Source organism: Neodiprion virginianus, chromosome 4 (assembly GCF_021901495.1).
Source record: "Neodiprion virginianus isolate iyNeoVirg1 chromosome 4, iyNeoVirg1.1, whole genome shotgun sequence".
NCBI lineage: Eukaryota > Metazoa > Arthropoda > Insecta > Hymenoptera > Diprionidae > Neodiprion > Neodiprion virginianus.
The window spans coordinates 6,567,611-6,591,300 of NC_060880.1; the positions used below are offsets into that span (position 1 = coordinate 6,567,611).

At 37.2% G+C, this 23,690-nt stretch overlaps 1 protein-coding gene across 4 annotated transcripts in view; it reads left to right on the forward strand.

Moving 5' to 3' along the window:
• LOC124303819 (origin recognition complex subunit 2) overlaps window positions 1–23,690 on the forward strand; it is a 143,773-nt gene that overhangs the window by 56,619 nt on the left and 63,464 nt on the right. The window contains exon 12 of one of the 4 annotated variants that reach the window (XM_046761530.1): window positions 18,492–18,543. The exons of the other annotated variants lie outside the window; for them this stretch is intronic. The gene's annotated coding sequence lies outside the window, so the exon portion shown is untranslated. Of the gene's footprint in view, window positions 1–18,491; window positions 18,544–23,690 lie in introns of those variants that run through there. 4 annotated transcript variants of the gene reach the window in all.

Genomic DNA, 23,690 nt, shown 5'->3' on the forward strand with positions numbered 1-23,690 from the left:
CATGAGTTAACTCTGCGAGTGGTTGGTTTTGTCATACCGCGTTCATCGCCGCAAGTTAGGTTCAACAACGAAGTTGTTATTACGCAAGGTAACAACAAGAACGAAGTTGTCAGTTTGGCGAATTTTTTTCCGGCTTAAACGAGACCAGGTCAAATCGGCCCAGGGACAGTTTAATAATTAGCTTGACCGGGTTGATCGTAAAACGGATGAAATATTGACTAAATATAGCCAGGGTCAAATGTGCGGAGGCGCAGCAGGCGCGGCGGCAGAAACGAACGACGTTGCAAAGATGGCTGCTCTCCACCTCACTTCTGGCTTTCGTGTAGTGGCAGCTGTCAAATGTAGGCCGACGCCGCCTCCGCCTCCTCCACATCGTCAAAGACGTTAAACGTCGTCGTTACAATACATCGACACACTCGGTTGTACACTCATCCTTCAGGCTTGTTCCTTTCGCAAAACTGTCATTCGTTCGCCAAGATGCACTGATTTACGCCGACGCGTGATACATCCATCCACCTTTCGTCCTGCTGCCACATTGGAAACCATCGAGCCGAAGTCGGCACCCTGCGGAATAGTTGGCAGCTCGACGCCCTGACGTTGATTGAAACGAACCAGGAAGATTCGAAACGTGAAGTTTTTCATAGAATCGCTCGTTTGGTCCAAACTCTTGTCAAACTATCGGCGGACAAATCTGTACGTAACTTGACAGAATTTCGACTAATCCAGGTTGATTGCTTCGAGCTTCGTTCGAAAACTAACCTTTTGGAATGCCAGTCGTGAATTACATCATACTTTTAACATAAAAATGTATTGTGCAAAGATTCTAAAGGTCCAGCTCGAGCCGTTGAGTTCAGTTTTACGCGGGCAGCATCGGAGATGGCATGAAGGGACTTTATGATCAGAAACAACGTGTCCGACCGCAAAAACTTGGATCATTTGCATTCTCCAGTTTAGAAATGAACCCTGCACGAATCCTGTCATAAGATTAATTCTTTTAAAAATTAGGTATCCGTGACTTTCGATTTCATTCTCAATGGTTTTCGTTCTTCTCCGTCGGACCAGATTTAATCTTCTCATTTCGAGTGCTTCTCGATCGGCTCCAGCTGTGCCTTCTTAACTGATAACCAGAAATTGGAGAATATATATGGGTCAGTGTTTCATTCGACTGAGATTATAATTCGTAGACCGATCAATCAGGCTCTTTTAAAATCGAACCGGTTCAACGCCCGCGATTCAATCTGCCTTACAAGTATTTATATATATATGATGTATATATATATATGTATGATATATTCACAGCATGTTTTTTTTTTAGGCACCAGTAACGGTCGCGTCTTGACGCGTGTTTGCAAGTCTCGTCAGATATAAAAAGAAACGTATGAATAAAAAGAATAAAAATGAAACATCGTAAGGAGTATGTCTCTGGATGCGATTGTTGAGATAATAAAAATGACTGTTGAAAACGCAGTTCAGTTGCTTTAAATGTGAAAACAAAACAACGCTGCATGACGTGTCTGAATTGAAAGATTGTAGTAGACTTTGCAACGGCATTTGAGCGAAATGTACACTGAAAAATGATTCATTTGATTGGAATTTTTTCGTTTCTTTGGAGTGATGGCGCAACTCGTTTTCATAATTTTCCAATCATCTAAGCTAAGAATATAAAATTACAACGATGGCTACTTGATACCGTGGTGTAAGGATTCTGGCACTCTTTACGCTGTCAAATCAACGATACATTGAGAAAAATTTCATTTGTTACAGTAACTAGGAAAATTCAATAAAACAGGTATCGTTGAAAAAACTGCTAGAGTATTGTTGGAATTACGAAAAACGAGGTAAGCATAACCATTTTGCGCTATCGTCGATCCTTTTTTGGTAATTGCAACGCAAAATCAGTTTCTTCGGTTTACTCTACTTTTTTAGTTAAACAAGGCTTTAACGTCAATTTATCGTTGCACGAGCATTAAATTTTCGAAACAGTTACAAGAAAATACAGTAACAGCGATCGTAATGAGATAGAATAGTAACGAATACTAGACTTTCGGGTAACAGCTATAAAACTAATTTTCATTTTCTACGTAGGACTATATTTTTCGATTGTGGTAAAAAATGAAAATAGTTAAGGACTGAACGGTAACCGGAACTAAAAATTTTTCTCACTGTCCAAATAATCAGGGGGGACTTTGCGTTTGTTTTTGGTACTTTATTCAACACAACTCGGTGTTAATTTACAGTGTCGTTCCTCGACTACCCCGAAGGCTTCAGCGCGTCGAAAAGAGGATGTCACACTATTCGCTAAGCAACGCGAAAATAAGGTTACATCCAGCTTCTAATCGGTTAGAATTTACCCCCCTCTTTCCCCCGAATCCGAGCTGCGCGATGCGACGTGAAATCAGCACCGAATATTCATTCGGCCCATTATGCAGTATCGTGTTACGTATATCCTAGTGTTATGTATTTTATAACTGTTTGAAAAGAAATTCATCGAGTTTTTGGTCGATTTAAGGAAGTTTAGACATGAAATCAAATTTCGCTGTGGAAAAAAAATTCATTTTTCAGTACACGAAAGTCGGGGAGTTATGTGTCCTTATGTATAAAAAATGTCAGACCAGATCAACGAGATAATAATAAGAAGGAAAAGAAAAAAGATTTGTAAAACTTGAATTTCTTATACCATGCTCTTTGTTTTACCATCGTCGAAAAATGTAGTTCTAGGTATAAAAAAAAAAAAAAAAAAAAAAAAAAAAAAAATCCGAATGAATTTTGTCGATGTATTATATGCGTCACCATTTTCTCTGATTATTTGATTATTTTCTTGTAACAATATTGCAATAACTTGATGATGGTGTAACAATAAATCGACTCAATCGTCTCGAACTAAGTGTAAAAAATATAGTTCAACTGAACAAACATATTCAACGCTGCAATAACCAGAAAATGTAGTATCGACAATTACGATCACACCAACTAATATCTTTTGTCACATTTTCTTCCAATTCCAACGTTGTTTGTCACGATACCGAATCAACCAGAATTTCGTAGTCGCCGTATCATAAAAAAAAAAAAAAAAAAACCATCTCACCACACATTTATTAATTCGTCATAAAATATCTCGAAACAAAAAACATTTCCACACACATCTACATCAATAAACATCTACACACTACAGTCTCCTTACATCGTGCATGCAGAGAAGAAATTCTTACTCAAAAAACATTTCCATTCCAGTATTAGAGTTTATTCGTAAATATATATATATATATATATATATATGGTACGTATATCATGCGAATGAGGTCAGCTCGCCAAACACCATCTTGTAAATTAGATCATTATCGCAATAAACAAACAGGGGCGTATTTAGTGCTTTGCTTTCGAGTCCCTCCCCCCTCACCCACGTGAAAAAAAAAAAAAATAAATAAATAAACAAATCATCCTCCCGCGCAATCCGTTCGCTGCAATTTTTTCGCGGCAATGTCAAACGGGAAATGGCGGGAACGGGGTGAGAACCACTGTCGTCACGGGCCGGGAGGGAGGGAGGGAGGGAGGGAGGGTGGGGCGGACGGCCGGACGGGCCGAGGCTGTGACCGACTTCTCGTGCTCTTAAGTGGCACGCGACTCCCCCTCTCTCCCCCCCCCCCTCCCCCACTCCACTTCACCGAGTAGGCCTCGGTTACACTCGCAATCAGTCTCACAGAACCCACATTGCCGTTCTCGATGCTCGGTCTTCAATTGCTCGCTGTTCTCTCCTGCAGTTCGCTATCGCGATGTTGACCACCATTGCTAATCCCCCCCCCCCCTCCCCTCCCTGCGCTCAGTGTCGCGGCGCCGCTCGGCGGCGCTTCTAAATCTCGGAACGGGGGGAACGGAAATGAGGAATGGGGAACCGGTCGCTCTGCCTATCGCATTTTGGCGGTTCTCCGCTCGATGCATGGGTTACGTCAGGTTAGGTTAGGTTAGGTTAGGTTTGGTTGGTCGGTTACCATCGACGATACCCTTATTTCAAATCTCCCCGAAAAAAATCCCCCACCCCCCCGCCATGGGAAAATTCCCCATGCGAGCAACTCCTACGGACAAAATTTCCACCTGCAGAATTTTATATTTTTACCCAGAGCGATCATTGAATCGTCAAAATCGTACATTTGATCTTTAACTTCGTACGTCTCGATTTCATTTAATTTGGTTTTTGTTTAAAATAAAAATTGTCTTCTTATTTTTTTGTAGGGGTGATTTTCTTTGTGGGGATTTATACCGGGGAAATTTTGTCCTGTGATTTTATCCGGGTGATTTTTACCGGCCAACGGTTGGGTTGGCTAGTTCGGTCTTACGTACCGATGGGTATTTATGAACGAGATGAGATTCTCTCGTTATTTCATGTTCGCTTCGCTTTCTCACCGATCTCTGGACCTTACGACAAATTTGCGGAGCGTTCCTCGTCTCCCGATCTGGCGAAACTATCTGTAACTTTGTGGGAAATGTCGCTGTGAGGGGGATTCTTAACAACCATTTAGGGTCGACACACGTTTCGGTTTAAAAAAGAAATTTTTCTTTATTGCAAAACATATTCTCGGACCGAAGTACACGTGGAAACAACGGCACTTCTTAATAATTCGATGTTTCGATATCCGTAGCTGGATAATTAATGAACTTTGTATCGAATTTATAGTGTCAAGACTCTTTCTTCACCGTGATCAAAAAAAAAAAAAAAAACAAAAAAAATTCAATTATTTTCGACATTTTTTGTTTTCATTGAAATCGATGAACATACACGAAAAAATAACAATTTCCACAACGTGCTTCTAAATATCGTAAGGATTAATCTGGTTTTTTTTTTCTTTTTTCTTTTCATTCATCGATGTAGAATTTGAACTTACTAACGAGAAATTTTCCTCGCCCACTTCTCGTTTTTTTTTTTTTTTTTTTCTCCATACTAACAAATACTTCTCACTTCCTCATAATTTTTATACCGAGTGTAAATATTCACCGTCCGCGTATTCCAGAATAACCATTTTTGAAATTCTTTTGTTTAAATTTCGTATTTCCGTTTCAAATTCGTCATTCATTACTTCCTGTTTACTAGCTACGAATTCGTAAGATTTTTCCAAAAAAACACGAAATTAAAAATAAAATTTCACCGAATAACGCAACGGCGATACGTTCGTAAGAAAATCATGTTTCCCGTGATAACCCAGCGAATTCACCTCGATTAACTTTGCTTTCTTTTTCGTCGTTTAGGCCAGTCTGCGTCTTTAGCCGAAAGTTGTTTTAGCCTTTGACGAACGCCGTTGATCGGAGCATACATAACTCATCGGAAAACCTGGGAAATTATCATTTTATCAGGATTACAGTGTAGAAAATTTGGAACGATAAATCGAAGGACGAACAGCGACCTCGCTTGTCGTTTTGTGTATACCTGCGTATATTGATAAACGTTTGATCGATACCAATTGCACGATTATAATAACCGTGCCGTGTATACACATAGGACGAAATTCAGTCGCGTTATTATAATAAACACGCCTGTCATGGATGTTGTTGTTGTTGTTGTTAATAATATTAATATTATTATTATTAATAGTATTATTATTATTATAGGTATGTATCACAAACACAGACGCGAGTTGAGTAACCGTGTTAAATGCAGGTCATAATATGTAATACGTGCAACATGCTTATGAACATATATATATATATATAGATATATAGATATACATGTATATATTTATTCACTTCACACGCGAGAATCACTATCCGTATCGACCCACGCGCGTCCCTTTCAAATTTCTCACTTTTAGACAAATTACACGCTGCAATCCGAGGCCTCGTCCACTATCGTGTAGACAATCCGTCGTACGTAGTAGACCCACATTCACAAAACGCACACAACGCAAGCGGAGATAAAATATCTCATAGTAACACGACGAATGCAGCCTATCAGATTTTATCCGCTAAGTGAAAGCGAGGACGGCGAAGGGGGGAGGAAGGGTGGGAGGTAGGGAGGGAATTGAAAATGTTGGAATGTAAAAAATTACGAACGAGTAAAAATTGCATTAGGTATCATTATTATAACTATTTCCCAATCTTTCAAATTCTTTTGCATGTATGTATATTCGGGTGGTTCTCATTTAGAATGTTGACGAATTTATTCCGGATCACCCCACCGAATCAACTATAAATAATTGGAAAACGATTCACAATTTTTTTCAGATTCTTATACCAACTGTAATCGCAGGCACGGTGTAAGAGGAAGGATTTCCCAATTTAAAATACCCGTGTTTCGGACACGTTCTTAGTATATATTTTACTGTGAGAGTAATGATGTTCGAAAACATCCATGAATGTGAGGTTCTAGTGAGCACGAGTGCTACTATCTGAGAAAAAATTCACATCATCATACCAGCTAATATAGACAATTGCATTTCTTGTAAATAAAAAGAAAAAGTCAAATTTCTAGGGTGTGCAACTCGTCGAGATTGGTTGGTACGATGATGTGAATTTTTTCTCAGATAGTAGCACTAATACTCACCAAATCTTCGCAATTACAGATTGATTCGAACATCGTCACTCTTACAATAAAATATATACTGAGACTGTATCTGAAACAAGTGTATTTTAAACGGTGATATCCATCCATTTACAGGCACGGGTTAGAATTGATATAAAAATCTGAAAGAATTAGGAAATTGTTTTTGAATTATTTATAGTTGATTTGGAGGGTGGTCTGAAAAAAAATCATCAACACCCTGAGTAAGGATCACCCTAACGTATATACATACATATACATATATATATATATATAAAAATTGTTGCACTCGTTTTTCGCTAAATGAGAGAAAAAACGATTGATTAATTTTAGGGAGTGTTGGGCTGGTGATAATTTTTGGTTATCATTGGGAAATTAATCCGACTAGGGTTTAAAAAGTTCAACCAATGTTTTTTGTTTTTTTTTTTGTTTTTTGTTCAAAAAGTCAGCTAAAATCCGTGAATTCAAATGCAGAGAGATACGTTCATTGCTATTCCGTGTTTTAGCGACCGGAATTCGCATTGCTTCTTCAATTATGCGATGTACAAATCACATCGGAAGTTGACTTTCCATTTGATTCGAGCTGTTTAAATAAACGAAATAAATTTTAACTCATGTAGAATAAATACTAGAAGTTGTATCTAATGAATTACATATATGTTTTATTTTAAAATACATTCATGCGATTAAAAATCTGATTCGTCTAGATTTCATTTACAAACAAACAGTTATTGTTCATAAAAATTTGGACCAATTTCTTATACGAACTCGACATTATTTGATAGCAGATGTTTTTAAAATTTTTGAACTATTTCGGCCAAAATTCATGCTTTTCAATACTTTTTCCTCTACAAATTATATAGTTTTCCGATAAAATTTATCACAACTCGATTCAGTCGTCAGTTCTAAACCTCTATTTCTATTTTTCTTTTGTTTTTTAAATTCGAAAAATTTTCGACTTGACTGTACACCCGATTTATCCTAAAATACGTACGAATAAGCTCGTATCTAGGCGCTCTGAAACTTGGTGATTATTAGTGAGTACCTCGGCGCTATATTTATGCAAATATGCGTTTTGAAACATGACGAAACGTGATGTTGTAGGAGACTATAACGCTCGGTTACAGCGCACGTTGCTCGCGTAGAAGAGGGTCATATCCACCATCACTGTGCGCTCATTATTTAACAGTCGTTGTAATAAACCGACGAAAGCGGCTGTGCGCCAATTCCGAATAAATTAACTACACGGGACGACGTTTGCTTGGTTCGTTTCGATATCGGGAAGATAAGATGCCGAAAAATTATTCGTGCAGATTTGAAATCAGATTAAAACATCCCCGACTCTTGAACTTGACCTTAATTTTATACACGCTGATGATCAGTTTCACATTAATCACGATAGTCACGCAATATTATCAAACTGGTCGTAATTATAATTAAATATTTACTTAAATATGGGTTATTACCTAGGAAGAATCCACTGTTTCTCAGAATTAGCCAATTCCTACACCACCATATCATATCACTCGTCTCATAACGAGATGCGGTGTTTTGTTCAATCATGTCTATACCGGGACAATCTCTTGGAACTTGAAAATCAACCGCGCATGCGCCGAGCAATTCAATCTCATTGGTCGGCCAAATCTTCCCGCGGCGATATTCTTGTCCGCGACGCAGGCGAGCCAACCTACGCAAAATATGTACGTTTGAATTTTCAAAGAGCGTGAGCGTTAAGTTCCGACCGTTCTTTGAAGAATCGACTTTGCGACGCGACAAAAAATGCTTCCCAAACCTTTCCGAGTCGCTGCCTCGATTATTTGAGATTCTAACCTCGAAAATTCGTATCAACTCCATCGCCGTGAGAAACAGTTTGACAGCCGATAATACTCGCGCATGCGCGGTTGATTTTCCAGTTTCAAGAGATTCTCCCGGTATGTTTTGTTTCTATTGAACAAAGCGAAGCTAAATGCGATCGCTCTGCTACGAGCAGCGAATATCACCCTCAGATTATGGGCTTAGCTTTGCTCCGGCTTAACGCATCCTCAGGGAGAAGCTTGTTCCTAATCCCAGTAGCCTGTTCTTAATTTTCACCTCCCCCCTTCTAACTTACCGGAATTGCCGGGAATGATGAAAAATCGATTTTTACAGTTGATGCTGTTATTACGGCAGGTATTACAGATTTGCGAGTACGGTTTAACCCTTTGACGCATGAATTTTTCCCTGCAGTCAAATTCCTTAAAACTGATTACATAGAAGGATTTCCGAGGTCGCCGATTACAAAAATGGGCTGAGACCGGAGAAATTTATCAAAATTGAAAACGGTGGATCTAATTTCAAGCAAACAGGATCAATTTTTGTATTTTCAGTCCGTCATTTTGGATCCGCTATCTTGAATTTCGAAATTCCGACGTAGGATTTGTTGTCAACGACTCTGAAACTTGGTTCATTCAAACTTTGCCTCAAAACTATTCAACGAGAAAAATATACATATATATATATATATATATATATATATATATATATATATATATATATATATATATATGTATATATATATATATATTTTTCTCGATGCGATGAATTACGTTCAAAAATATAACATTGACAGAGAGATCGGTTCTGACAACTAGGGGAGGAGCGAAAAAAATCTCGGGGCAAAATTGTAATGTGCAAGAAAATATTAAAAAAAAAAAAAAAATACAAAGGAACAAGGAAACTGCGAATAGAACGATGGTAAAGTGATGGGGAAAGAAATCGTGAATAAGAAAGAAAATAAAAGAAAATCATGACCGTCTAGTCGTCGGGATGGAAAATAAAATATGCAAAGCGTATCTGCAGTCAGGGGGGAATAAAACGCTATTCGAAAAACAAAGAACGGCACGATGTACAGTAAGAGAGAAATGTACATGAGCCGTCCCCCCCCCCCCCCCCCCCCCCCCCTCCCCCCCGCCTTATTCTCCGTTTCCCTACCTTTATCTCCTACATTCCTCTTTTCCCCCGGGAGCTATATAGTCTCGCGAACAAAGATCGTAAACTACTCCTACTAACTTCGTTCGTTCTTCACTTGTGCAGAAAAATTTTCGCACTAGTGTCGAAACGTTTATTCGCCAACGAAGCCGTTCGTGCCTCGCCACAGCAGCCACCCGGTTACATGATGGGTGCAACGGTGGTTCACTTTCTCGAGCTGAATTCTCTCACAGTAAAAACGACAACCTAGTCGTATTAACTGTTCGTAATAGTCTGCCGCAGGGGGTTGGGTATGGTAAGAATTTCGCAAGCGTCATATAGGTTATGGTTTTTGCACTCGACGGTGAAAATCGATGAGGCTAAAGTTTGTAACGTTAACGTAACGAAACGTTGGGGGGGGATCACTAATTTTGTAAATTTATAGTGACTTTGAAGTAGTCAAGTTTTCTTAAATTATATGAATATATTGTGCCGTTTATAATTTACTGCATTTCGAGTATTCCTCTGACTAATGAGATAGCGATTTCTTTTTTTTTTTTGTTTTTATATATAACGTTTTTAAACAACGTTACTAACTTCAGATCCGTGAAAATCGGCACGTTGAAAGGAAAGACGAAAATCTTGGTTTTGATGTTAATCTGAAACCTTGACTGTTGTTGAATTTTCGAATTGTAAACAAAAAATTTTCTACACTAAAATCCAGGCTGGTGAATTTTTTCAAATTTCAAAGCTGACACATTCTTTGCAATGCGTAAAGTGTCGCACGTGTCATTCTGGCATCTGGGACAGATGACGAGGTTGCAATGCAGTTTAAAAAATTCATCCTTCTTTACCTATCGACTGTTTTGTTGTTGTTGTTATTATTATTATTATTATTATTATTTTTTTTTTTTTTTTTTTTTTCGAAAAATCACTTCTTTCTTTTAACTCTCTGTAACCAATTCTGTCTTTTGTTCAGAGTAAAGGAAAAATGAAAACATTTTTATATACATATATACTTCACTCACGTTCATCTTACAAGTCACAAAAAGCAAGGCCGGCTATAAAAGGATCCATCTTTTATAGGGGATTACATCTTCGAAGTTTGCGGGATTTCTCGAGGGAACTTTCCGACCGCATTTCTGTAGCGTAACGTTTGACCGAGTATATTGGATAATAAAAAGCTCGAAATTGTATTTGGCTAACTAATTCGTAGAACGAAACAAAAAAAAAAAAAAAAAAGATGAAAAAAACAAACAAAAGAAGAATCGCTAATTTTTTTGGTTTCTTTTTTTTTTGTTTTTTTTTTTAAGGAAAATTTCGCACACGACTTATCGTTAGCCTGTTTCTTCGTACATTATATTATAGATGATAAATTTTTCTAGCTCGCAGCTTACGCGAAATAATCATCGAAGTCTTGCCTATTTGAGATAAGGTTTCATTTTCACAAAATTATTCTCAATGATTTTGCTCACTTGGTTTGCCTGCGATGCGCCAGCCATCTCGATATTCTCGTGTCGCAATTTTCGACCTCTCACAGGTCCTGACTCACTTTCACATAATTACACCTGCAACGACTATAATAAGGCCGGAATATGCCGCGATTGCTAGGCTTCGCATCGAGGCGTCTGGCTTTGATGCTAAATGTCAAACGCACGGTGTCTGATAGAGAAAGAACTCGCGTCGATTTTAAAGGTTCGTAAACGGTTAAATTTTATCAATTATCGAAGTCTTCTCTGGGAACAAACAGATCGAAAAATAATTTATGATTCCTAACGCTGCTCGTCAAATCGCCCCAGCAGCGGTTGAAATACAGGGCAGAATTATACGGAGGGAAAGGATTACTTGAGTCAAGTGATATTCCATTGAAGTTGACTCCGTGACGGTGTTTTCTCTATTTCTATATTTCTTTCTTATTTTTATACCATCTTCTCATCCTCAACATCGCCGCACCGGATAACCTCGGCGTTTTTTACGAGCATCCGGCCGATCCGAGTTCAAATGCCAGACACTTTCATGTTTCGTCTCCAAATTATACGCCAAGCCTTTATTTTCATTCTTACATATTCTCCCGAGACGATCGTCGTTCTAATTGTTTAATTGGCGCTAATCTTCGAAAAACACAAATTTACCTCCGGCTGCATCCTTGAATCCGAATCAATTTTCGCATTTCTGATATTCTGCACGACGTTGGAACAATTGCTGATATTAACTACGGTTGTAATCACATGTTATTTCCTCAAAGATTGATGTATGTACCCATCAAGTGTACAGTTCGGTTGAAAAATTGACAGTAAGCAAAAAAATTTTATCGGAAACTTATTCTTTGTGTAGAAATAATTTAAAAAAAAAAAACAAAAAAATCGAAACTATGAATTTCTGCCATCTGAGACAGCTTCCATCATAAAGCACTTTTTCTTTTTGCCAAATTCGTAAAGTTTGACTAATTTCTGTACCGATCACTGATTGAGATGAGATTCCGATAACGTGAATATATTTCGGATTAAAGCATCAGTTTCTTCCACGCAAACTGTGCTGATTTTAATTATTTTTTGTTCTTTCGATCAGTTAAAAAGCACAAGAATAATACAAGTTCAGGCGATTTACGGACAATTCAATTGCAAACAAAAGTAACTACGATTTAACGAAATTGTGTAATTGTTTAAACAAATCTGCAGAATAGCTCGACGTTGAAAGAGTTATCGAAAATCTGTTTCCTAATTGTTTTTTTTTTTTTCATTCCATTTGTTGTCACGTTGACGGGAAATTAATGTTTCGACCCGATTTAACCACATTTTTCAATTTTTGCAAAATATGGACGTCGTTTTAGGTTGGACTGTACAGTCATCTGATTCATCCTTAATGCTATATTATACATTCATATGTATACGCACTGAATCTTGTCGTCTGCAATTCGCTTCCTTGTCATTAATACGTGAGGACTGCACAACAACATCAAGTTTGTTTGTTTTTTTTTTTTTTTTTTTTTTTCCAACGTAATGCACAGTCATTCGGTACACTTGCACTTGGAATAGGATAAACAACTGGTGTGATATAATTCATAAATGACGTAACGTGTGGATGATGTCCTTAACTAGTATTGCTGTAGGCAACCTCTGAGCGCCAGCTTCATATCGTTCTAATCCATTCGTTTGGTTGTTCTCAAGAAGGTACAGTAGAACATAGTTTATCCGAATTGATTGGGAGAGAGCCTAGTTCGGATAATGAAAAGTTCGGATTACCGAAAAGCAATTGTTAACTTGAGCGATAATAATATACAGTATATATATACCACAAATTTGAACCGGCAAACAGTATATTTCATTACTTTATGTTATATTTTTACATATATTAAACATGTAAATACATTTTGAAACTCGATAAAACATCGAACTCTTATTTTATCACTTCGGTTTTATACAGTCGTCCATTTTCAATTGACGAATGGCTGCTTACACATTTTCTTCAGCGAGCAACAATGCATATTTTGCACTAAATGTACTTCTTAAGACAACCTTCGGATAATCGGGGTTCCAATTTTTTCTCCTCGTTCTATATAACGAGATTGAAAATATTTTCGATCGCTTCTGTAGTAGAAGCTGAAGGCTGAAGACACAGTCATGTAATGGCTATCAGAACTGAACGCGAGCGAATCGTGTATTAAAATCTATCTCACCTCTTGCTGCTGCAGGAGTTTTAAAGTCGAGAACATGGAAGAAATTTATGTTCTGTATTTCAGCGACGAAAAATTTGTTTGGCAATTTTTTCGCACGTTCAAAATTTAGCGCGTATTTCAAAACCTTCGATCAACGCGATTGCGAATCTCATAATCCGCGCAGTCGTGCTAGAAGGTGAACGCAGATTTAGTCTTCTAATTTATCCGTCTGTGCATAGTTTGTCAATAAATTTTAATCGCAAAAGGCGTACCAAAGTCGTTTCTCAATCGTCGATTTGCATAGAGACCGGCAAATTCTCCACGTACATTTAATTTAACCGAACCGGAATCGGGGCGATAAAATTTGCTGCCACTTTTGCTCAAACCGAATTTTATAAACAGCGGTTAAATTGTAACCGCGATCGGTATTCGCGTCAAAAATTCACTGAACGTAACAGGTTTTGGAATCCAGGATGTACATCTCCGTTAATCCCGAGCTTCTTACCGTTTCGTTTATGGATATTTGCCGGTTGGAACATGGGCGAAGTTCGATCACATTCGCATAATGATCGAGCAATAATGATGGATGCAGGTTGACTGGCGTACGCGGTACAGTGATCGAAATAAATCGGATCTTGCGGAGAAACGGCGATCATCGATTGCATGATTCGATGATGCACCGTACAATTCATTGTTGTACCGAGTTTACGCAATGTTGACCCGATACTCGATCAGCATTTTCCTTGCTTGGCAACAGTCCTCGGTCAGCCCTGCTCGCCTACCTATATTGCATTTGTACACACACACACGCACGCATAAAGAAACAGCATGCGATACACGAGCGGTCAATCCTGCAAGGCAAGTATCAAACAAACAATGGCTTGTTGAAGCGAATTACGAATTAACGGCAAGTCAATAAGATCGAATCGACTTTATATACGCTTGTATGTTGGGTTGCTGAACGCGGCTGTACCGCACCTCTGGGTGTAATTCAAGATATGTTCGATGGAAATGCGAAACTGAGGAATCAATTACGATTGATAAAGCATATCGGAATCAAGGTCTTAGCCGCATATGAACGTAATGAAAATTACTCGTTGAAAATGCAAATCACTTGTGATTGCAATTGCTCGGAAATGGCGTGAAACCTCTTGCATTGGATTGAAATCACTTCGATATACATCGAAATGAGACTGAAGACGTTTAAAATTGCTTGAAACTATATTTGAACGCTAGAAACTTGTTACGATTGGTTTGAAACCTTTTGGAGTTACTTGAAACCACTTTGAAATCGTTCGGAACTCCTTGACGTTAGTTTCGAACCATTTGTTACTATTGTGAAACCATTTGAAATCACTTTGAAATCGGGTAAAACTCCTAAACATTGGTCCCAAACCGTTTAAAAACGTTTTTAAATCACTTGAAGTCACTTTGAAAGTGTTAGAAACTCCTTGGTATTAGTTATAAACTGGTTGGAATTACTTTGGAATCGGTTGAATTAGTTCGAAACTGTTTGAAATCATTTTTGAATCGCTTGAAATCACTTTGAAACTGTTAGAAACTCGTTGATATTAGTTTGAGACCGGTTGGAATAGCTTTGGAATCGATTGAATTAGTTCGAAACTGTTTAAAATTATTTTTGAATCGCTTCAGATCACTTTGAAAGTATGAGAAACTCTTTGATACTAGTCCAAAACCAGGTAGAATTATTTTTATACCACTCGAAATTATTTCAAAGTCGTTCGAAATTGTTTGCCACGTGATAATTAAACGAATGGCCGGTCGAAAAATTACTTCCTCGAAAGTCTCTTTTCGCGGGAAAACTTTAGACATTTTTTTATGTACGCATTTTTATACGATATTTGATTTGAGATCAAACGGGTTTGAAGTGTAATTATTGTATGTAAGAACATTATTGAAACATTATTAAATCATTTTATCGTATATTATCAAATATTCTTAATGAAAAAAATTAACTTATCAAAATAATACTTAGCCAAACTATAAATATTAGAAAACTCTAATATTCTTTCATTCCATAAATATATCCTATAAATTGACTATTCTTATTTATATTTTTTACTTTTATTTCTATAATTAAAATAATTTTTTGTTACTTTATGAGAGAAAGTATTTTTTTTTTTCTACGGTATTAGATTCAAAAAAATTAAGCAAATTAACTTGACCTGAAAATGATGGTAAATTTATTTAAAATTTTTAACCCCACATCAACTTTCTTTCCATACATACAATATGATTATTAATTACAAACCACATTCCGCCGCGGTTTATCGCACAATCTTTACCGCTTGCTCGGAAAATTGAATTCTAGTTACGAGCTGCTGTAACGGCATGCCCTTGATATTATGTATCGCAAAATATGTATGCACAGGTATTCGTTTTACACGCGAATATAAATACACACACACACACACACACATATCCGCGTACGTTACATACTTACGTAAACCGTTCGACGTCGACTAAATCGGATTTGCCGATTGAAGTGCAGAGCTGTCAAAATAAAAATCCTCGACGTCGATGCGTCGCTGTGACGTGATTGCGATTGAAAATTCACATCCCGGCTTCTGTGGTCTTTCATGAATTTTACAAGTATATCAATTCTCACCCCTTCAAATTTATCACCACATTTTCATGGTAATTTTTATTCACGCTTCGCGTTTGTTACGCGGTTATGAAAAAAAAAAAAAAAAAAAATGATTTAACGAACACCTCGATGCTTAAACTATTATTATTGTTATTTTTTATAATTTTTTTTTTTTTGTGGTATTTTGATTACCCCGCACTTTTATACTTGGATGTTTTTCACATCGCACTATTGAAAAATGGAAATTATATAAGAAATTTGGAAAACCTGAAAATTTGTACAGTTTGAAAATTTCATGTTTTATCGTATTTGAGTATTTCAAAACGACGTTGCGCGAGTGAAAGTGTTGCAACGGAAGAGAAGGAAATTATGAAAAACTGCAAATTGTGCCATTCAAGTTGTATTTCTACAACTGTCAGAAATATATGGAAAAAAGACACGCGACGAAATATTTTCCTTCGAAAAACTGAAAATTCAAAAGCTTAACAATCAAACTATCGAATCCTATGAAAGTTTAAAAATGTCAAATCAATTCGTTACTATCATGTCACACGGTCACGTTGGTTCGTCGAATTTTTGCATAAATAATCAAATATCGCTAAAATGTGTTGCGCAGAATTTGTTTTTTTTTTTTTCGTCTCGATAAACGTTAGGTCGAAGGAGGGGGAGGCATCGAGTTCTCGCTAATTAGGAACAGTACACAATTGCGTGACCCATATGCTCCATATAATTATTGCGCACATTGTTATTGGTAATTTTATATTTGCGTTAATATACACATGAATTTTGTTTTTATTTTCCTCTGTTTTTTTTTTTTTTTTTTCGAATCTTTAATTCGTGTTCGTGCGCCTATGTGTGTTACACTCATTTGGCCTACTTGATTTAAACGAACCGACCCTGCATTCATACGGGAGGAGTGTATTCAGTGACAAAACCAGGTCACGTACTCGAGACTCGAGACTCGACTCGACTGTACGAACTTAACAAACTTTCAACACCCGTAACGAACAACTTTCATCGTAAATCATAAACAGTGCATGTGACACGCCAATTAACGTTATTGTTGTCGTTGTTGTTGTTGTTGTTTTTATTACTACCGTCGCACAAAAATTAATTTCCTTTCCTCTAAATTTTTTCCTTCACGTTCACGGAAAGAGAAAGAGAAAGATAATTTGTTCTTCCCGTGCATGCACAGCTTGTGCAAATACCAAATAATACTTGTCGTTTACCGCAGCCACGAGTTTTTGGAGATGAAATTCTTTACTTTCAACCGACACGATCGGAATTATAAAATTAATTTGTTAGTTAGATTTGAAAGAAAAAGTTTTTTTTTTTTAAAAAAAAAAGGGAATAAAATTCCGGTGCTCAGTTTATTGTTAACTTAACTTGGCTTAGAGAAATTTTTCTCTCTTCTTCTTGTTTATTTGGGACAATTTTTGCTCCGATTTTTTTTTTTTTTTTTTTGTCTTTTCTTCTTTGCTCCCGGCTAACGAGTGAAAAATTCTATTTCGCTGAAATTTTTACACACCTGCGCATAAATTTTACGACATTTTCGCCACCGGAGACGACATATGTTTTTTTTTTTTTCCCCCGAACGAAACAGTTGGAGTAAAACAATTTCTCTTTCAGACGTCGTTGAAAAAGTTTTTATCTTTACGACATGTTTAGAATATTAAATCCGAGAGTTAACTTAATCTAGTTGTACATGTATCTAGAGTTGAAAAAAGTACAAGAAATAGAAAAGAAAAATTAATTAATCTTGCTCCATATTTTAGTTAAATTATTCGAGAACTCATCTTTTGTTTTTTATTTTTTTGGTGATTTAACAATCTTCTTTGACAGGTTGACAAATGCTTTAAGAAAGTTCTCGAGTGAATGCCAAGATTTCGAGTTTTCTTTTACGTACAAAAAATCATTTCATTTCAGGCAATTTCACAATACCGATCGAAAGATCCTCTCTACTCGTCCCTCAATCCTCGTGGCTGTCGATTTCTAGACCGCGGTCAGGTTTATATTATAGGTGCGGGGCATGTAATGAGATGTTTATTATCCTATATCGGCGTGGAAATTAAGCGCACGCGTTCATCGGCCGAATTTACTCTGCTTCAATTATGTAAATCGCTTGAGGCATTCGTGTGTGCGTTTTTTTTGCATATATTTTTAACCTCTTCCTCCTCGCCTGACGTCTGTACATTCTCCCGGTGTGCATCTCATCATGTATTATTGCAAACAGTATAGATTTCGACCCACTTGTTGCCGTGTTTTTTTCTTTTTTTTTTTTTTTTCCTGCGACTTTTAATCCGTAGAATCAAAACTTGCGTGAAAAGACGTGATTGTTGCACATTTTTCACAGTTAAATAATCTTTGTTTCTCTTTGTTATACTTCTTATGCTTTAATACAGTTCTCATTTTCATATTCATACTTCTTTTTCTGCTTTTCTTTTTTGCTCAGTATCCTCATTTACTCGTTTTAGTCAAAAATATCATAATTATCGACAATTAATATCATATTATCCAGACAATAACGATTATCACAATGAATTTGTTTGGCAATTAGTTGATTAAATTTGATTATGAGAAAAGAAATGCAACTTGAGTTTCGGTAACGATAATAAATAATGATCAAACACAGAATTTTTACTACCGTTTTAGTTTAAAAAAAACCAACCATACGAACTTGCATTTTTAATTTAATCGATCAAATATCTCAGCCATTTACAGTTGATTTATCGAATCGCGAGGCCTGATTTCTCTAGCGTATAAAATCGACGGAAGAAGATTATTGGATTGAAGACAAGGTGATAAAAACGAAGAAAACGAGATTAAGAACAAAGAAACCGAGAGATTGAACTGCCATGAGCGAAAGTACACCAGCAGCAGCCATCCGGCCCTGATTTTTATTGAACCTTGATTTGAAATCGGCACGATTCGGAACGCGCGACGCCTCTGATGACCTCGACTTCACTTCGCTTCGCTTCACTTTATACTTCACTTCACTTGGATTTATATATACTGCACTTATCTTTGTTCCAATTGTATGCATATTGTGTATACAATCACGTTTCTTCGCAACCTGCAGTGTAGTGGCTTTCATTTTATGATTTTTTATTTTTAAAGCATTTTTGAATCGCTTGAAATCACTTTGAAAGCTTTAGAAACTCCTCGATGATGGTTTGAAACCGGTTGGAATCACCTTGCAATCGGTTGATATTCTCAGATATTGGTGTGAAGCTGTTTGAAATCATTTTGGAATCGCTTGAAATCACTTCAAAAGTGTTAGAAACTTCCTGATGTTAGTTTGAAACCGGTTGGAATTACTTTGGAATCGATTTGAAACTCAGACATTAGTTCGAAACCGTTTGAAATTATTTTTGAATCGTTTGAAGTTATTTTAAAAGTGTTAGAAACTTCTTGATGTTAGTTTGAAACTGGTTGGATTTACTTTTGAATCGATTTGAAACTCACATTAGTTCGAAACCGTTTGAAATCATTTTTGAGTCGCTTGAAATCACTTTGAAAGTCTTTGAAGCTCCTTGATGTTAGTTTGAAACCGGTTCAAATTACTTTGAAATCGGTTGAAACTCAGAAATTTGTTTGAAACCGTTTAAAATCATTTTTGAATCGTTTGAATTCACCTTGAAAGTTTTCTTGTCGAGATTTTTCCCATATTCGATTACAAATTATTCTGTATTTTGAAAATGGATCAACTTTTGTGACCGGTTATCCAACGATTAAATTATCAAAAATATTAACACTTACGTTAATCGGTGAGACCGAGACGCGGTTAATTAAATTTTGATCATTCAATTGATCATTTGATGCAACAGTCAATTTTCTGTACCTAATAATCGTTTCGTCCACTCCTCCATTTATTATACAAGAGAAACGTTTCTTCCCCAGAAATTGAAATTGAGTGTAAATTTTGTACGGTGAATTAGTTTCGCAAATTCTTTTTTGTCTGTCGAATTTTTTTTTTTTTTTTCTTTTCATTGTATTATTTGGTTCTACTTGTTGCGTTTATTCTTAAAGTATTTTTTCCTTATTGTCAATTTGATACATGTTTATATAAATATTTACCATCATGTTACATACGTAGCGAGACTAAAGTCAAGGTCAAGCTTTGTCATTTCATGTCATGTTTTTTTTTTGCTTTTTACAAAAATGAATGCTTAACCCCTGACAGGCAATGAGGGTAAAGTTTTCGCCCCACAAAAATCTTGTGCAGACTGTAAGGATTGAACTCATTAAACGTGTACTTTTATTTGTTTAGCTCAACTTAATTACTCTCATAATACAACCATTTTATGCGGAATTGTTTGAACTTTAATTGAAACAAAAAATCTCGATAGCTTTCTTACAAGCTGAGATATTTGAAATTGATTTCGACTGGTTATTTTTACACTCATTGCCACGAGAGGTAAACGATTTGGATGTTTGCCTGTCAGCGGTGTTAAACATGGTGAAAAATGTCGAAGATTACTCAGCAAGTCTCTTAAAATTTGCAACAAACATTTTGAATCATATTTTTGAAAAAATTTCTCCAAAATCAATGACACTTTTTACGTTATTCGAACAGTATGTACGTTTCTTACGCAGTCGGAAAGGTTTCAGAGTTTTTTCAACATGTTTAACATATTCAAACATTAATGTTTGCGTCTCAAATATTTTTCTTATACATGGGTTGCAAAAAAATAAGGAATGATAAAGAAATGAAATTACCGCCTAAAAAGGTTTTAATAAAATTCAAAACTGAGAGATCGAAAGCCGATTGTGTTGGCATTAGAATGCCCTATAAATTTGCATTAGAATTGGCAAACCCGTTTAGCCTTTTACTGACATTTCAATGTTAGCGACGCTTTTTCTCGGTAACTGGGCGATAACAAACGGTACACAATATCTTACGTCAAGATTCATATCTTTGTGAATAATTTGATGGGCTATTAACATGAATGATTCGAAGGCTGTGGAGATTAAAGCTGATTGTGAAATGAAGATAGTAAACTTTTGTCATTACAAGTTCGTATTTGTTCCTGTTCCAATTTTGAAACGTGATAATAAGCAGTCTACTTAGCTGAAAATTCTCAAATATCATAGCCTAGGACTAGTCTTGAAATAAATTCATAAAACAACAAAATACCGGAAAATTGATCGTTCTGTTAAAAAAAAACCACCACACACTGAATTTTCGATACTTTTAGCAGAAAATTGACCAACTAATTCTCAAGCCACAGATGTTTGAGAAAAAGAATAAATCAACGATTTTTACGTAGAATCCACTGTGAGGATGTCGTGGGGTCCGTTTGACCCCGGTGTGCAGCGTTAGGGTGAATACGGTTGATTTAACGGTGCATACGAATTGATGGTTCTCGATTTTTCATAAACGGATTTTTAAACCATTGATAAGTATTTCCTAGTGGGAATAAACAGTTTCAGCAGTCACGCGTTGTTTAAAAAAGTTTGAAGGAGCCTCCGGGTATACATTATTTAATATATATATATGTATATATATGTATATGTATATTCATACTCGACAATACGAGATGCTCAGTAACTGGAACACTGCTGCGAATGGGCTAAAAGTGACTTTCGTGCGAAACGAAAGAGCAAAAACGGGTCACGCCTTGTCGCTCGACCTTATCTCCGACTCGGCAACGACATCCTACATCGTTGATACGCGATAAAGAACGTTCAAATAAGCCCATTCTCATGGATCCACATCCACGTAGTTCCACGCTCAGTGCAGTGGAATGTGGCCGTGTACACGAACGCACACTCGTCACCCGGAAATCTAAGCCTTTTCATTATGCACACGTGGAGCTCGTGTAACGTGTCATCCTTGGCTTCAAGTTCCATACATACACGTGTTTGCAGTTCATTGTAATCCTCGTAAAAGTAACTGTGTTTCTAGTCTCATCGCAGCGGAAGAGGCGGTTCGGCATCGAAAAGAGTTCAAGCAACATTCATCTAAAACTCTAGTACATGAACGATTTCATCCATTCGTTCCAAGTTCTCGGAAGTCGTTCGGTCAAGTCGCTTAAAGTCATTTGAATTAGTTACGCCACGGACTGTGAAGCCAGTTCTGTAGCTTGAAATCGATGCAAACGATTCGAAACTTGACGACAACTCTCAAGTCCTTCCAAATCACTCTAAATTCTGAATTCGTTCGCTCGTTCTTTAGTAACTTAAAACCAATTCGAGTTTCTTTAATTACTGTCCAAGAGTTTGATCAAAGCCATCTGAAATTGTGCCAAGTACCAATTGCTTCGAAGTGGTAAAGCACCTCATGAGTCATGTTCAAGTTCCTTGAACTTAACCAAAGTCTTTTCATTCGAAGTTGCTAAAAGCAGCTCGACATCCTTCGGTTTGGTCGAAACCTTTGAAATCCATAAACACCGAGCTTGACTCGTGTCTCAGAGTCCCGATTTATCAGGTGATTAGATATTCGACAGAAGATGGATCCAATTTCATCGATCATTTTCCAGCGATGTCTCAATTCCTTTCAAATCACTCCAAGTTCTGAATTCCCTCATTCGCTCCTTAGTAACTTGAAACCAATTCGAGTTTCCTTAATTACTGTCCAAGAGTTTGTTCAAAGCCATCTGAAATTGTGCCAAGTACCAATTGCTTCGAAGTGGTAAAGCACCTCATGAGTCATGTTCAAGTTCCTTGAACTTAACCAAAGTCTTTTCATTCGAAGTTGCTAAAAGCAGCTCGACATCCTTCGGTTTGGTCGAAACCTTTGAAATCCATAAACACCGAGCTTGACTCGTGTCTCAGAGTCCCGATTCATCAGGTGATTAGATATTCGACAGAAGATAGATCCAATTTCATCGATCATTTTCCAGCGATGTCTCAATTCCTTTCAAATCACTCCAAGTTCTGAATTCCCTCATTCGCTCCTTAGTAACTTGAAACCAATTAGAGTCTCCTTAATTACTGTACAAGAGTTTGTTCAAAGCCATCTGAAATTGTGCCAAGTACCAATTGCTTCGAAGTGGTAAAGCACCTCATGAGTCATGTTCAAGTCCCTCGAACTTAACCAAAGTCTTTTCATTCGAAGTTGCTAAAAGCAGCTCGACATCCTTCGGCTTGGTCGAAACCTTTGAAATCCACAAACTCCGAGCTTGACTCGTGTATCAGAGTCCCGATTTATCAGGTGATTAGATATTCGACAGAAGATGGATCCAATTTCGTCGATAATTTCCCGCCGAGCACCGACGAAATCATTGCACTTTTTTTCCACGCCAGATGACTTTCGCCCGGCTTTCCCGAATCCCTTTTGCGTGGCATCAACAGGACGCAATAAGTTACTCCGAGTGCTCGGCAACTGGAACATGCCGAGTACGCAAGGTTATAACGAATGCAGTCATTGTACCAGAAGGTGCAGTGTTCTCATAATGGGAAATGTGGAAGCATCGCCGAACAAACAGTCCTGAAAACTGAGTGTGGCACCGTCGGACCCACCTACTTTCATCTTTTGTCCGCATCCAGCAGACTGGACTTCCTCCTCGGCCGGACGACGACGGACCGCAAAACGATCCAACCCGCGATTCCGACCCCTTTCTCAAATCACCCACGCGGATATAATAACTATTGGCTTTCCATGAAAGCATGCTCTGCGCTCTTTTACGTTAAGTTATAGGTGCCCGTTAACGTGGCCGCGTGTATCGCCTGGACCTCGTTGGACTGAAAAAGGACCACGAGAGGAGATAACTTGGAGAACCATGAAGGAACGTTAAGGGGTAACACCACTGTAAATGCCTAAAAATTTGAAATTTTGTTTTTTTTTTCAATGGAACAAAAAGTAATAAGACAATAATATTCAAGGTAGTTATCGGGCATGTGTTTAAGAATAATCCAAACAAATTATTAACAACAAATTTTCAAAAATGACGACACTGGAGCCGTTCTCGCGAAACGTGCGGCACGCGATGTAACTGGTATAAATTTGAATC